General features: G+C 36.7%; 1 protein-coding gene across 6 annotated transcripts in view; it reads right to left on the minus strand.

The window, feature by feature from the left end:
* Positions 1–15788, minus strand: part of ELP4 (elongator acetyltransferase complex subunit 4) — a 147448-nt gene that overhangs the window by 18080 nt on the left and 113580 nt on the right. The window lies entirely within an intron of this gene.

Genomic DNA, 15788 nt, shown 5'->3' on the forward strand with positions numbered 1-15788 from the left:
GATGGTGAAGAGAGGAGTATGACTCACAACTAAGAGTAGATAATTCTCCCCAGTATAATGAATGCCTTTGTCATAAAGTGCTTACTCAGCAAATCTAACCTCCACTATTCACTGATTTAAGCAGAATCTGAAGATTCATTTTCCAATTTATTGTACATTTGCTACTTCTTTTATAACCCTAAATCTATGTCTCTATTTGTCTTATAATTTGACTAAGAAACTGACAGTTGGACTGTGCCTGCTGCCAGCTTAACTCTTGAGAGTTACTCAGTATGCATCACCAAGAGCCAACAGTCCTTACACTCCCCACTCCTGGTATCACTGCTCTCAGTGGTAACAGTGTCAGAAATATTCCCAAGCAACACCCTCCTACTATCACAGAGGGTTGAGTGCCTTATATTCATATCTTCTTTTTACTTTGTTGCTAAAAGTATATGATACAACAGCAGTATTCAGTACACTTCAAGTTAGACACTACAATGTGAGCCTGGGTCACTAAAGAAAAAAGGGTGGAAGAAGAAATGCCTTGTCCACAGCAGTGCAAGTTTCACTTTCTTTGCTGAGCTTTCAGTTCTAAAGATTTATAGGATTTTCTTAGCAAGGACAAGGGCAGAAGAAGGTGGTAGAGAAAACTAAGTACTCTTGGGAGCGTTCCTTAGTCAGGTGGCAAAGGCCGTAGCAGCAATTAATGCTGGCTCAGCATCAATACTGCACTTCGGCTCATTGGCAGGTGTTAATGTGCTCAGAGAGAGTCTGCTAACAGCCCATGACCTGAAGGAACTGTCTAATCAGAAGGAAGTGAAGCAAGATTGATTCAAAGCAGGACAAAATCTCTCCTGTATCAGAGATCCACAAAATCTGTGAAGCTGAGAGGCTGAGTGCCTTTTCTGCCCTGCACACCCCTGAACCAGCCCCATCCAAGGGAGAGACTACTTTGATATATTTGAAGGTCAGGTTCATGAACTTCCTGTCAGCTCCTGTTTCTCTTCTGCACTTCTGGTGGGTTTTCCATCGGAAGGGAAAATCTAGTACCAAACTGGATTAACGCATAAGTGGTGAGACTGTACTGATAAACAGTATACTCAAGCATTATTTTGTTGGGTCAAACAATTACAGAATAGCCTAGATAAAATAATCTCAAACTCCGGGGAAATGGTGATAAATAAAGAACTACAGTCAATGCTGCCAGCTTGGAAAAAAAGAAACAGAAATTAGTTATAAACTCACTGGGCAACAGAATCCAACAGGAAAAATTGGGTTGCAAAAACCATTGTGAACCTTATCTTTTTTTCATCTCAAGAAACACAGGTACTTTGCAACACACATGATAATAAATATATCTGAATCAAGTGGAACAGCACATGCTGTTAAAATGGTAAGAATGAGAGTTTTGGGTTAGTTCACTTTACAGATAAATTCTACACCACAATAGGCTTAATGTGGATATGGCAATGGTGATTGAGGATAAATTAGGTAGAGGATTTAGTGTAGCAGCAACAGAGATCTCTTGCAATAGAAAGAATTTGAGATAAAAAAATGGCCAGATTTGACTTAATATTTCTTTATCCTTGCCAAAGATGCTGTTTACTAGACAAGGAAATACTTGTATGAAATGAATAGCATAACACATTTGGATCCCTTATAGATAGCTTCAGCTGACACTTAAGCATTAAGTAAAACAGGTCAGACAGATGTGGTTGTGTACCATGGCAAGGGAATATTTAAATGTTAAATGCAGAAATGTGTCTCACTGGTAGAAGAACAAGGGATTGGAAAAATATGGGCAGGATATTAACTAATTCAACTAGAATTGCCAGCATTGTGCGGAAAATTGCATGAGTCTTTTTAAAAGAGCTTATTGCTAGGAAAGTAGGTGTATTGCTCTTCTGAGTTTTCTGTAACATGAGTGGAACTGATTGTTACCAGGAAAATACCCTTCCTTTTGTCAGATCTCCTGATCCACACTCAGCAAAGGGCAGGGAAGGCCAGAGAAATACCTTGGTGTTACTTATCAGATGGTTAATCCCATGTTCATTTGTGGGATAATGTGTTTTCGATGAGGAAGTTGGCTGTCAATTTCACTAGAAGCAAAAACTAGATTTTATTATGGCAACAGAAATCTAGGACAGGCTTGAAACAGTCTCCTGAACTAAGTCCGTATTTCAGCTGCAAGAGTAAATGCAGGAAAGGATTTTTTTCATGTGCAACTAACAACTAAAGTGGTTTTTTGGTTGATTTCTGGTGCACAATATTTCTCATGTTTTCTTCAGAGATGAGAAAGAAATTGACCTTTTGAACTTAGCTTCCATGAGAAGAACTTCACTGCTACTAGCCTACGCCCCAGGTTTTATTTCTTATTTTCTGTTTCTCCTTATTCTTCAGGACAGTTTTTTAGCTCTATGTTAATATTTCCACTGAGAACACTGATGATGTTCCATTCTTTTCACTATAATGCTAAATTTTGTATGTAATAATTTCATTCTAACAAACCCCCATTCACCAGCTGCTTCTTACACCTCCAGCCCCCCCCCCCCCCAATGTATTACTGTTTTATCCCACTACACCCTCCTTAAAATATCCTTCAAGGCACAGAAGGAAAATAGCCAACTATTGCTTTGTATCCTTTTCTATTCCCCAGCTTCTGCATGGGGGGGTCTGATGAGGAGAAGAGGATGAAGTGGCTGCCATGTCCACTATCAGGGAAAAAAAAAAGGTCACACAAGTGAAGGATGCATGTGTTTCCTGAGTTCAAAATCCTAACAGGCAGAATAACTCCATAAATAATGGAGAGTTTTGAGCAATTTCAGCCTTGCCTCTTCCTTCTCTGTTACCTTTTTTCCTTCTATTCCAGAGCCAGTAATAGCCACCGGTATTGGCGAGAAGAGTAAATGAATAGCTAGTCGCATATAGCTATGACTATGGCAATGGTCTGTTCCAGAACAGGTGGACTTGATGCAGAGTCAAGAGATGTTTTATAGTTTCAGCCACTGATTGACACTGCTGCCCTTGGCTTTAGACAGCTCTAGCCAAGCAGATGAATGTCTTCTAGCATTTGTCAAAGCTGAGTGCACCTCGCCCTCAGATCAGTCTTGCTTCTTGTGAGTACCACCAGCACCTCTACAAGGTGTCTTACAACACGTGGCCACTTCCTGAAGTCACAAGGCTGGTTACCTAAGAAGAATATGGCAACACAGGCAGAAAATCCCCACCAGAGATCAGCACTTCAAAAGTGCATTTGCAACAGGTACAATACATTGCATGCAAAGCCTGTGAGGCAAAGTGACTCCTGTGTAAAACCCCCAAAAGCAAAACCACAACTATACGTTATCACTGGAAAACCACAAAGCACAATGACAATGTATTTCAACATTCAATACAACTGTCATAGCATGTGTCTTTAAACAGGCACCAGGGTAGCTCTTCAACAAATATAAACAAAAAACGAAAAGACAGTTACAGTCAATCCCTTCTTTTTGAAATTTTACCTAGGGGAGTTCCCACTACTTATAAATTGAGAAAGCACAGATTTAAGAATCAAGATCTATTGTTACAATCCTTACTTCTGGAAGAGGTCATGTGTTTCTAACTTTAATCCATATGACAGTAATTATGTCCATGCAGAATGGAAAATAGGTGGGCACTAATTTTAATTTTTTTTTTTCAGAAAGAAAGTGTAATTATCGAAAATAATGAAACGTAGTTTTAAACCCCAGCATTTTTAATTAAAAGAAATAAAACAAATATAACGAAAATGCATGAAAAACTTTTTGATGCTTGTGTTATTAAAGTCGGATTTTTAATCACACCAATTATTTCTGAGGAACACATCATTATACACTTTTAATTAATTTCTACTTAACAAGGTTGGGTGATTAAGTCTTAAGCATATCACACATCATATGTAGGGGAAAAAGACAGTTTGATACGTTACATAATATGATACAGACAACCCAGACTGCTTCTTACTTAAGACTTTCATAATTCTTTTTTTCCTATTAAAAAATTCCACTCTTGTCAACATACTGTTAACACAGAGTCAGAATCAAAGTTAAAAACACCTACTCTTAAGTGTTCCAGTTGAAGGTGAGGTCTTGCACAACATTTAATGACACATACCGCCTGACAGAACTTGTGCTGGGTAACAACCGCCAAAGCAGACTGCTTTCCAGGTTGTCAACTTCCAGCGACAGAAATTTATTGACTAATTAAATGGTCCTGTCACATTCTTGTCTAATTGAAACTTAATGTGAATTAACCACAGCACCATTATAGTGCAAAATCTGTTTTGGATGATGCATTCATTTCCTACTTTGTAAGCAAATCTAAAATACCATTTAGCCTAATGAACACCTATATTTCAACTCAGCCAAACTCTGGGACAATTACAGCACATATTTGTATTCTCTTTGCAATCCTATAAGGTGATTGGGTAATACCAAGACTTCAATTTTCTGTTTTTAAAAGTAGCTCTGTGAATTCTATGAAGCCATTTATTATTACAAGTTACGTGTGTTACTTTGGGAAGGTACAACTTGCACCCAAAAGTCTACTAGGAAAACCTCTTTGCTGGAAGGATTGGAGTTCATTCAAGAATGTACCATCTCAAGTACAACAAAAACAAAAGAGAAGAATATTTTCACAAATACCGCATAGTAACTAAGAGCCTGGCTTTGGAATCTAAATTAGTTTTACTGAAGCAAATAGCTTGTTTATTTTGAGTTTATTAGAAGATCCTACTTCTGAAGGGATCATTCCTTTTCTGTTACTATTACATGTTACAGCCTCAGAAACATCAGGTAGTTGCCAAAAATCTGTTGCTTTAAAAACAACTGCAGGTACTATGCAGAATATTAGGTTAAAAGAAGTTAACCTTCTGACTAAATATTAGCATTAGAAACCCAGTCCATCCCCTATCTTCCTGCTTTGCACTCCAGTCCTGAGCTTCCTTATAAACTTTGGTACTTGGTAAATGATTGAGTCCAGGTGAGGAATTCCAACTTGTTATTCTTAGCAAAATAAGTTATTCTTGACAGCATAAAGGCTCCAGCATGATGCAGTACTTTCTTATTAGGAATTGAGATAAGTAAGAGATGAAGCAATTGCTGGAAAAAGAGCAACCTTTTTAACAGAAGTTGAATAAAGTGGACATGAAAAGGGAAATATTTTGCTCTAGCTGTCACCTAGGGGAAAATACTTTCATATTGTATACAGGTAAGTTTAGTAATCAAAGTAAACAGAACTTTTCACATAGTTTATGAGTAAAATTATTAATCAAGTAAACAGAACTAATTATGTAGGACTTTTCATCCCTCTTAGTACAACATAAATATCTGAAGCTTTGAAAAAGTGAGTAGTGAGTCAGGAGGAGCCTAAAACAATTCTTATCACATATACAGAGAGACATTGCTAAGTAGGGCATGCACTGCCAAATGCTGGAGCTTCTAACCTGAGAGCTTTCACATGTTTATCTTGGGTCATTATCTTTAGTTTTTCTTCAGCATGTTAAGAATAGCAGAATTTCTAGAGAACACAGATAACTCCAAGTTATGGACAGCACATTATGAAACTAAGTGTGTAAAAATAATACTCAATTATTGCTTAAATAGGCAAAAAAACCTCCACAAATAATGTAGTATAGATTCATTCTTCTAAATTAGCTGATGCTGTTTTTTTTTTAAATTATCCATTCCCAAACTACATTCATATACAAGTCACATGAAATTGAAGGTGAAAAAAAAGCACAATAAATATGCTGCAAAAGTTGTGCATTCCTACAAAAAAATTATACAGTAATTTATGTGCTCCTACTATTTTGCATTTTCAAAATCAGTGAGTTGCTAATCAGTGAGGGTTATAATTCCTGCTACTTTACACTTCTACAATTTTTAGTACGTACCAATCAATTAGAAATAGACACTGACATTAAACAGATTGAAAAACTTTAGACCTTCCATGAAAAGAATCACTGATTTTGGAAGAAAGCCATAGACTAAACTCAAGATAAGAAGCTCTGCTTGCAATGTCAGTGCCATGTTGGGACCTTAAGGTCTGTTTTGATATATAAATAGGTACCTATAGAATGTGACAAGAAAGATGATGCCTGACAGTTAAAAAAGAACTGGTGCTTTCTCCAAGGAAATCCACCTTCACAGGATATTTGAAAACAGAAAAAAACACTTGGAGATATTTGACTTTTGGGTAAGAGGAGGAAACTACCACAAAGAGGAAAGGGAAGATAAAGAGGAAAGGGAAAATAAGCACCAATCATTAAGAAAAAACCCCACGACCTCCCCCCCCACAAAAGGTGAAATCAGCACCCATAGCTTTTACCTAGCTCAGAGTTGAACATAAAGGATTTTTGAAGCATTTAAAGTTTAATTTAATACTGCAATTGCAAACTTATCTGTTGTCACTGATGAACTTTTTACATGACACAGAATTTATTTTCAAGATTTAGAACTAGTTAGGCAGATGACTACTGTGCATAAATGTATTGAAGGTTACTTCCCTGTGAATATTCAGGAAAAGAGGGATGCTTTGGAGAGAAAGCTGCTCTTCTCTTTTAAAGAAACAGACAATGTATTTCTCTTCCATGGACATGCACAGAGTACTGTGGGCTGCTTAGCTGGATCTCTACCATAAAAATGGCATCTGTACATTTCCATATTTTATGAGATAAAAAGTGTGATTTTGAATCAAAAAAGCACATTTTATGTTAAAATGATATCATTAAGAAGGAAAAGAACTCAGCTTCCCTTCTTTAGCATCTTTCAGACAAAAAGGATGCGCTACCACGATTTATAGCCCAAACAACAGGCAGTAAGACAAAAAATCCCACCTACAGGGTGGAGCATCTTAGCCCAAAGGCTGAAGAAAAACTTTGGAAAATGAAATAGAAATTCCTGAACTACCCTTCACCGTTTTTTATCCTCATCCACACTGGTCTATTTTGCAAGATATGAACCTTTCAATAGCTTGTACTATGTCATTTTGTTTTTCATATAGCCCCTTCATGTTACATTAATTTGGAGATGAAACAGAAATGCACACTGAACTGACTGTTCCTATATAATAACTAGAGTTACTCTGTGGAGCTAATTCCTCCATCTTTACTCTATGAAGACTGATGAAGAACGCCACTGGCATAGTATTTGTATCTTTTGTATCAGGCAACAGCAGGAGGTTTGTTAGTCTCTCTCACTGATGACTGTCTCATGTTTTTTGATATTTCATGCCTTTAAAAAAAACCGAGATTCTTCCTGCTGACATGAGGTGAGACGATAAGAAAGAATACTGGACAGTTTAGGGCAGTAAGACACAGAAACAGGTTGAGGATCTGAAAAGGCTTCATCAGGAAGCTGAACTGACAGCTCAAGTTTTCTGGACCAGCCTCTTACTGATTTGTTTTCTTTCAAGGTGAACAAGAGAACTACTCTTAGGATTATATGGAAAGATTTTTGTTTTGAGGAACCTTGCACAGAAATTTCAACAGAGAAAACAGATTTATTCCATTGCATATAAAACCAAAGCAAGCAGATGGAATGCAACTGAAGTCTATCAGGTAGTTAGGTTACTTTATATTTTTTTCATTTTGTTCTAAGAAAGACATAAAAAGAACTGAAAACCACACAATGAAAAATGAAATTAAGATATCTGTCTCATTAAAAGGAGACATAAACACCAGTTTAGTGCATGGTCCTACACCTGGGTCGGAACAATCCCAGGCACAGCTACAGATTGGGCAAAGAAGAGATTCAGAGCGGCCCTGCAGAGAAGGACTTGGGGGTGCTGGTCGATGAGAAAAGGAACATGAGCCGGCAGTGTGGGCTTGCAGCCCAGAAAGCCAACCGTATCCTGGGCTGCATCAAAAGGAGCGTGACCAGCAGGTCGAAAGAGGCGATCCTGCCCCTCTACTCTGCTCTTGTGAGACCTCACCTGGAGTATTGTGTGCAGTTCTGGTGTCCTCAACATAAAAAGGACATGGAACTGTTGGAACAAGTCCAGAGGAGGGCCACGAGGATGGTCAGGGGACTGGAGCACCTCCTGTATGAAGACAGTCTGAGGAAGTTGGGGCTGTTCAGACTGGAGAAGAGAAGGCTGCGTGGGGACCTCATAGCAGCCTTCCAGTACCTGAAGGGGGCCTCTAGGGATGCTGGGGAGGGACTCTTCATTAGGGACTGTAGTGACAGGACAAGGGGTAATGGGTTAAAACTTAAACAGGGGAAGTTTAGATTGGATATAAGGAAGAAGTTCTTTACTGTAAGGGTGGTGAGGCACTGGAATGGGTTGCCCAGGGAAATTGTGAGTGCTCCATCCCTGGCAGTGCTCAAGGCCAAGTGGATGAAGCCTTGGGTGGGATGGTTTAGAGTGAGGTGTCCCTGCCCATGGCAGGGGGGTTGGAACCAGATGATCTTGAAGTCCTTTCCAACCCTAACAATTCTATGATTCTAAATGCTAACCTAATTTGTCCCTCTAAAATAGCGAACATTAGAAATGATAATACTGTTTCAATATTGCTAACCGAAATGATTTTAATTTTTTTTCTCAATTAAATATTTACTATGTGCATGTATTAAAATATGGGTTTTCGTAAATACAGATCTAAATCACAAAATCAAGATTATATTTACCTTTTTGGAAGTACTTTCCCTCTTCTTACAGAAAACATTTAATGTGTTAACACAAACCCAGCTTGTGGCCTTTACCTTGTATATAAATTTCTGCTGAGCAATTAGCTGAAAATCACTTTAATGGTAGAAGAAAGTTATTAATTTCTCATATAGAGCAACAGGTAAGAATAATACTAGTTTATGTTCAAGGAAAGGACTGTGTTTCATTCACTTTTTCTTCAAGTATAACACAAGAGAAAAAAAGATGGACATAATCAAAAGAACTATTGGGAAATTGGAAGAACACAGCAGTGATACAGACGGATTATTTACTGGCCTGTGCATAACATCAAATCATTATTTCAGTTGTTGCATTTCCATGCGACAGGGGGCAGAAAATGCTTTCTGGGTAAGGAACCAGTTTCAGATACCACTTCCGTAAGACTATGAACATGAACGGTATTATTAAAAATAATTTCTTTGCCTGTTAGGATTTAATTCTTGTTAAAAAACATTGCTTTATTTGCAGAATTTCAAGACATTTTTGTGAAGACTTAAAACTAGATGAAAGCTCTGCAAGCACAGAATTTCAGCAGTGTATATGTAGGTTTTTAATTTACAGTATGATTTATCATTGTTTATAAATAGGTTTTGTAAAAATAATAAAAAAAACAAACATTTGAAAGTATGCATCATTTTCACTACGCTGAACTCTATCTGCAAACAAACACACTTTAAAAACCACCTGCAGCCCTTTTGCTTGAAATGTCTTTTTCTAAGACAGGATGAAACAGGTTCTGTAGCTGCAATATTCTGATTCAAAATCTAAAGAAGATTAAATTTGATTTCAATTTCTTGAAAAGTGCACGATCCTTAACTCCAAAATAGCTCAGCAGAGCTTTTGTTGTCTGTTTCTTAGATCATGTTCATTGAATAAAGTATTCCTTAAATGCTCATTAAATAACTCCCCTTTTCAGTGTAAGCAGGTAGATACACAAGTGGTCTTGATTTGGTGCCCCAGGAGGCAAAAAAAGTAAATAATTCAGGTATTCCTTTGATGAAAATGAAACCAAATTTATTTATAAAGAAGGCACAGCTTCTTTTTCTTCCTTTGAAAAGCCAAATTGAAGAAGACACTGTGTCATTTTGTAATCAATTAAACAAAATTACCAAGGAACTCCTGACTTCATTAGTGACTTTTCTTCTTTGGAACAATCTTGGCCCAACTAACTTGGTTAATAATGGAGAAAAGTGAAAACATTAAACATTAAGAAGAATTTGATTCCAAAGCTAGTAATAGATTTTCTTTGACACATGTAAAATGAAAAACTCGTTATACGAAATTATGGGGTAACTATAATAGTAAAACATGTATTATTTTCTGGTCCTCAGTGTTATACAACGGAAAATCAAAGGCAGAACTTAATTTATGACAAAAAGGAATTGCTTTTCGCTGATCTTTAAACTCAATACTACTACTACTACATGTCTGAAAGCTATCAGGTAGTTACACTACTACCCATTCTGAAGCTTTGTATACACTTAATAAATTAAATATATGGTGTTTTTTTAAGATTTTGATAAATATCTATCATCTGTATAGAATGGAATGAATTAATCATTTAGGATTTTTAACTAATTAGTGATAACAGTATTTAACTGTGGAAAAAATATTAAGAAACATATGGAAATCACTGCCTCCTTGATTTTTATTTCCCATGTTCTCATTTCTCCTCATTGTCCATTCAATTGAAATTATTAGACACAAAAGACTTACAATGAGTTTGCAAAACATCTGACATTTTTTAAGGAAGTAGATAAATAAACAGCAAATTTTCATAAGTGTATAAAAGACCCAAAATGGGATGGTTTAAATTAGTTACCATTTTTTTTGAAAGTTATTGAAAGAGTGTATATATATGTACAGACACATGCAAGCATGTATCTGCACTATGTAGGTGTAGCATTCTTGCAATGGTATGAATGCATACAGCTAAACTTAGCTAGCTAAGATAAGCACTAGCTAAACTTTGTTCTTGGTCTCTAAGAATAAAGCATAATTTAAAGAAAGAGCTACTTCGAAACTCTCTTCCCAATTTTGAAATAAAATGTTTTGTCTTCTAATAATTTAGATATTACTAATAGTCCTGAGCATCCAAAAGAAGGAGCATTTTTATAGTCCTATGAACATATGTTTTATGTCAAGAAAACTATATTTTTATACATAATATAGCCCCATAAAAAGATTATGCTGAAAATAGCCCTAAGATAGAACAAATCATAAAGAAGTTAGTGCATGTGTTAAGCCCATAAAGCCAAAGCATATAAATAATATTCTTCTGACACTGTGAATGAATGTCACTTTCATATTTTTGTAGGAAAATGTACATGGACACTTTGAAGGCAATTTGTGTCTCATGTATGTGGTTACCAGTCTTTTTTTGGTATATTTACAGAACTTGGTAAAGACAGTTTTGGTTATGCCTTTTACATTTGTTCAAATGAAATACCAAATACATTACCTTGGTATATTACTATCAATTTTGAAAGAATGTCTCTGCTCAGTTTGAAACTGCTCCATATTTTGTTATTAAAAATAAGATACTGAAATACTGTGTGGTTAAACTGAAGAAGAAAAGAAATTTGAGAAATATTTCTTATAACATGATAGTTTGGCTTTTTTTGAGTAGCACTTGACTTTGAGACCCAATCCTTGAGCTTTGCAAGCACATGGAAAGTCGCCCGTGAATGCTAATCACAGTTGGATCAGACCTTGCTATTGCTGAAAACAATCGAGAAGTAGGTAGCTTGGTTTCATTCTAAAAAATCTTTATAAAGTGTCAACTGAAAGAACTAAAAATGATGACAAGTTTGATACTTTATTATTTGTCACGGTAAACATAAAAGGTTTTGCCATTAAAACATACTAGAGATTTAAATCAAAATGATTGTATTTATAATATTAATTACAGCCTATTTCAACCAGAAGAAAGGCTTTTACAGATGAGACACATTTTTTATTTCCCCTGAAAAACACTGAGTGTTCTATCTAAATTACAAATACACATTTTATGACTAGCTAAATCATTAATCAAGATAAGTATGGGAAAGCTAAGGGATCTCAGTTTACTTGATAGCTGATTGCCCAGCAACCATTCACTATAATTGTTTTTAGCAGCAGAGCAGTGTTCCTGGAGACCACAGGTTTTCATAGTGTGTGTCCTTTTCCTGTGCTGGTACAGGGAAAACTAAAGAATCTAAACAAAACGTTTACATCCAGATTTCAGATTATGTCCATGCTCAGTTTCACTGAATGCAGTTTCAGCATACTCACTTAGCAATGCAAAGTGAGGTCTTTGGAGGACCCAAGGCCAATTACAAGCGGTAATCTATATTTTAAATCAGACCTTTGAACTGAAGAAAGTAGATCTATTTCATGATCAAATGTTAAAAATAAGTTAAAAATTATGTAGTTACTTAGCTTTTATAAAACTATATGGTGGTGGGATCTGTAAGATTAATATATATTTAATTTTAATCTGACCTTGTCAAACAGTCACAAAAACCTTCTAACTCAAGGAAGTCTAATAGTTCATTCTTAACATCTAATAGCTCATTCTTAACATAACTCCTGCTGCGTGCAATCTAACTTTCCATTGCAAAAACTATCACCTCTCTTTTTCCTACATTCACTAATTATGCATCTAGCTCATCACAGATAATTTATTTTCCTCATTTGCATCCTAGTCACTATCATGCTGTCCACTTTTCACACATACCTACATTGTTCTCCAACCATAGAATCATGGAATAGTTAGGGCTGGAAAGGACCTTAAGATCATCTAGTTCCAACCCCCCTGCCATGGGCAGGGACACCTCACACTGAACCATACCACCCAAGGCTTCATCCAACCTGGCCTTGAACACTGCCAGGGATGGAGCACTCACAGCCTCCCTGGGCAACCCATTCCAGTGCCTCACCACCCTTACAGTAAAGAACTTCTTCCTTATATCCAATCTAAACTTCCCCTGTTTGAGTTTTAACCCATTACCCCTTGTCCTGTCACTACAGTCCCTGATGAAGAGTCCCTCCCCAGCATCCCTACAGGCCCCCTTCAGATACTGGAAGGTTGCTATGAGGTCTCCATGCAGCCTTCTCTTCTCCAGGCTGAACAGCCCCAACTTTCTCAGCCTATCTTCATACGGGAGGTGCTCCAGTCCCCTGATCACCCTCGTGGCCCTCCTCTGGACTTGTATCTATAATAGAATAGAATCTATAACAGAATAGATCTATTCAATAAATTACTCTAACAGGGAATGGCCCAATAACTAAGGTATTCAGCTAGATTTTTCCAGTACTGCGATAGAGATTTCTTCTATGACGTCCAGCAAGACGCTGGCAGAAATCTAGCCATGGAAACCCAGACTTCTGCCCAGTCTAACTTACCCTGTTTTTTGACAAAATGGATGATAAAGCTAAGATCATCTAGCATTTTAACTGCTGTCGCCAAGCTTGAGTTCTGCTGCATGGAAGTTGTAGGTCTATCCTCACTGAAGTAGCCTTCTACAGTTCAGTATACTTTTTAAACAGAAGTTGTTATAAGCAAAGATCCCGATGGGAAGTTAGCTACAGAGGAAGGGTGGTTGAATACCTCTAGAACAGATCCTTTCTGTCAGAAAATAAAAATTACAAGGCTAAATAGAAAAGCCACTTTAACATGTCACTAACAGCATGAGATATCCTTGACTTAAAGGGCTAAACTAAGTGGAGGAACTTTACTGTGACGGCAGTGAGGCAATGGAACAGGTTGCCCAAAGAAGTGATAAATGCTCCATCCCTGGCAGTGTTCAAGGCCAGGTTGGAAGGAGTCTTGGGTGACAAGGTCTAGTGTGTGGGGTCCGTGCCCATGGCAGGGGGGTTAGAGCTAGATGATCTTAAGGTCCTTTCCAACCCTAACCATCCTATGATTCTATGAATTTGGTTTATGCCTTACTACTTTCAGTAGTTTGCCACAAGAATGGGAAGTTAGGTACAGCCTTAATCAAAGATTCAACCATAATTTTGATACAGCAGTGAATAAATGATTTATTGCAAACAAAACACCACCACATGCAAAAAAAACCCATTCCAAGGTAACAACTCTAATCAATGGTGCAGTTGATTTTTCTCAATTTTAGTTTCACTAGACATGAAAGATACACTTGGGTACAGACCCAAACTGAATTCTTCAGTGTAGTATGAACTCCAGTGACTGCAAGCCAAGCAGAGACGGGATAATGCTTCCTATCCACACCCACAGATACATTCAGAGTTGCAAAGCACTTCAAAAAAGAAACAACAAAAAGATTTCCCCAGAAATTAGGAGCCTGGATTTTAGCAGAAACAGCCAAACCAGAGACTGTGTTTGCTAGGCCCATGTACATTCCACAGCACAAGGACACAAGAATAGAGAGTAAAAAGGGAAGAATAAAGTAGCCAGACCTAGCTAGACCTTAAAATTGGAAAAGATGCAGAAGCAGCCCAAATAGAGAGATTCAGACATTAAGAAAATTTCCTCTAGGTTTGGCCAGTATTGCTTTACTTTGTCTAGTTTGCTTCAACCCTCTGCCTTTCTTAGTCCCTACCTCATTTTCACTTAACACCTATGTTATCTTCCTTGTTGCCCCACTGGCATCACCTGCTTGTGTTCAACGTTTTTTTCCTCATTTTGTCTTCTTTTAGCTTATTGTTTAAGTTCCTCTCTCTCCAAATAAACCCATCAGAATATTAATAATGGCATTAATATGGCATTTGGTGGTGTCAATTTATGTGTTTATTTATGTTTTGACTTGCATGTTATATGTTTATTCTCTGCCAGGTGTCTGTATGGATAAAGAACATCTGCTTGCTGTATTTGTGTACTTATGGGTCCCTATGGCTCACTGGCCTCTACTTGACTATTCCATTATAACTACCATTCCAAACATATAAAATAGTATTTTGGTGAAATATATCAGTGAAGAGAGATACTGCATATTGCTTCCTATAATACTATAGCATTGTATTATTACCAGAGAGATGGGATTATCTATTATGGCATTTACATATTGCATTTATTATAACATTTATGCTATAGTCATTGCCCCACTGCTACATCCATCTTGGTTTGTCTGTATGGACACCAAAACTGTATCAAACATAGACAAGATCTTGATGTTAACTGAAAGTTGACCAATTTACCAAAAGAAAGAAAACTGAACAGAAAATGGAATATTGTTATTTGGCTATTTTTTAGTAGGTAGATATCTGATTATCTGTCCCGCCACCGGATCTTTTAAATGAGATAAAAGATTTAGAGTTCACCTGTCACGGGATATTAGACAGTCCATTTTTGAAGAAGTCAGCTATTAGCCCTGGACTAGGAAAATCCTACCCTTGATAAATAATCATTGCCTACTTTAATGCTAGCATATATTTTATTTGGATAGAATAATTTTTACATTTTTCCAAAATAATATTTTAGTTTTGAGGGCTTGGACAGTTCTTTCATTTCATTCCTAAAAGAATGCTACAATTAAACAACAGATGAGTGATTCCCTGTATAAACTTAGTGGGTAAAGTTTTTTGGGCTGTCTTGTGCATGAAGGCAGTCTGTACATGCACAGCAGTATGCAATGCAGCTCCAAGATTTTAGAATGAGAACCTGAACCTGAATATTGAAGTAGCAAATATCTTTAAATATCAGTTTGGGTTCACTGTAATTTTAAGTAAATCATAAACCTGACAAAATTAACTTATTAACTAATCTAAGTATGATTAGATTTTTCAGCCTAAAATCATGACTGGTAAGTGAATCAGCTAATGAGTGTTTTCACGATTTATTTGTTCAACCAAAAGATCATGAGTTTAAATTCTGTTCCTGATTAACTACACTGGAAATGATATACATGACTTGTCACTTAAAAATATTGATAGCTCCAAGCTTAATTAAGGCATGCAAGCTGTTTTGAATAACTCTGGGTGAAAGGTTCAATATTATTATAAATTATAAGGAAAATACCTTACAGTATTGGTATTACTAATATCACTAATATGAGACTTAGGGTATGGTGGTAGCTTAAACCAATCAAACTCAGTACAAAATATTCACTAGAGCTGAAGAATTTATTTGCCCTGATGCAGGAATTATTGTGCAAAGT

This window comes from Lathamus discolor, chromosome 6 (assembly GCF_037157495.1).
Source record: "Lathamus discolor isolate bLatDis1 chromosome 6, bLatDis1.hap1, whole genome shotgun sequence".
In the NCBI taxonomy this organism is placed as follows: domain Eukaryota; kingdom Metazoa; phylum Chordata; class Aves; order Psittaciformes; family Psittacidae; genus Lathamus; species Lathamus discolor.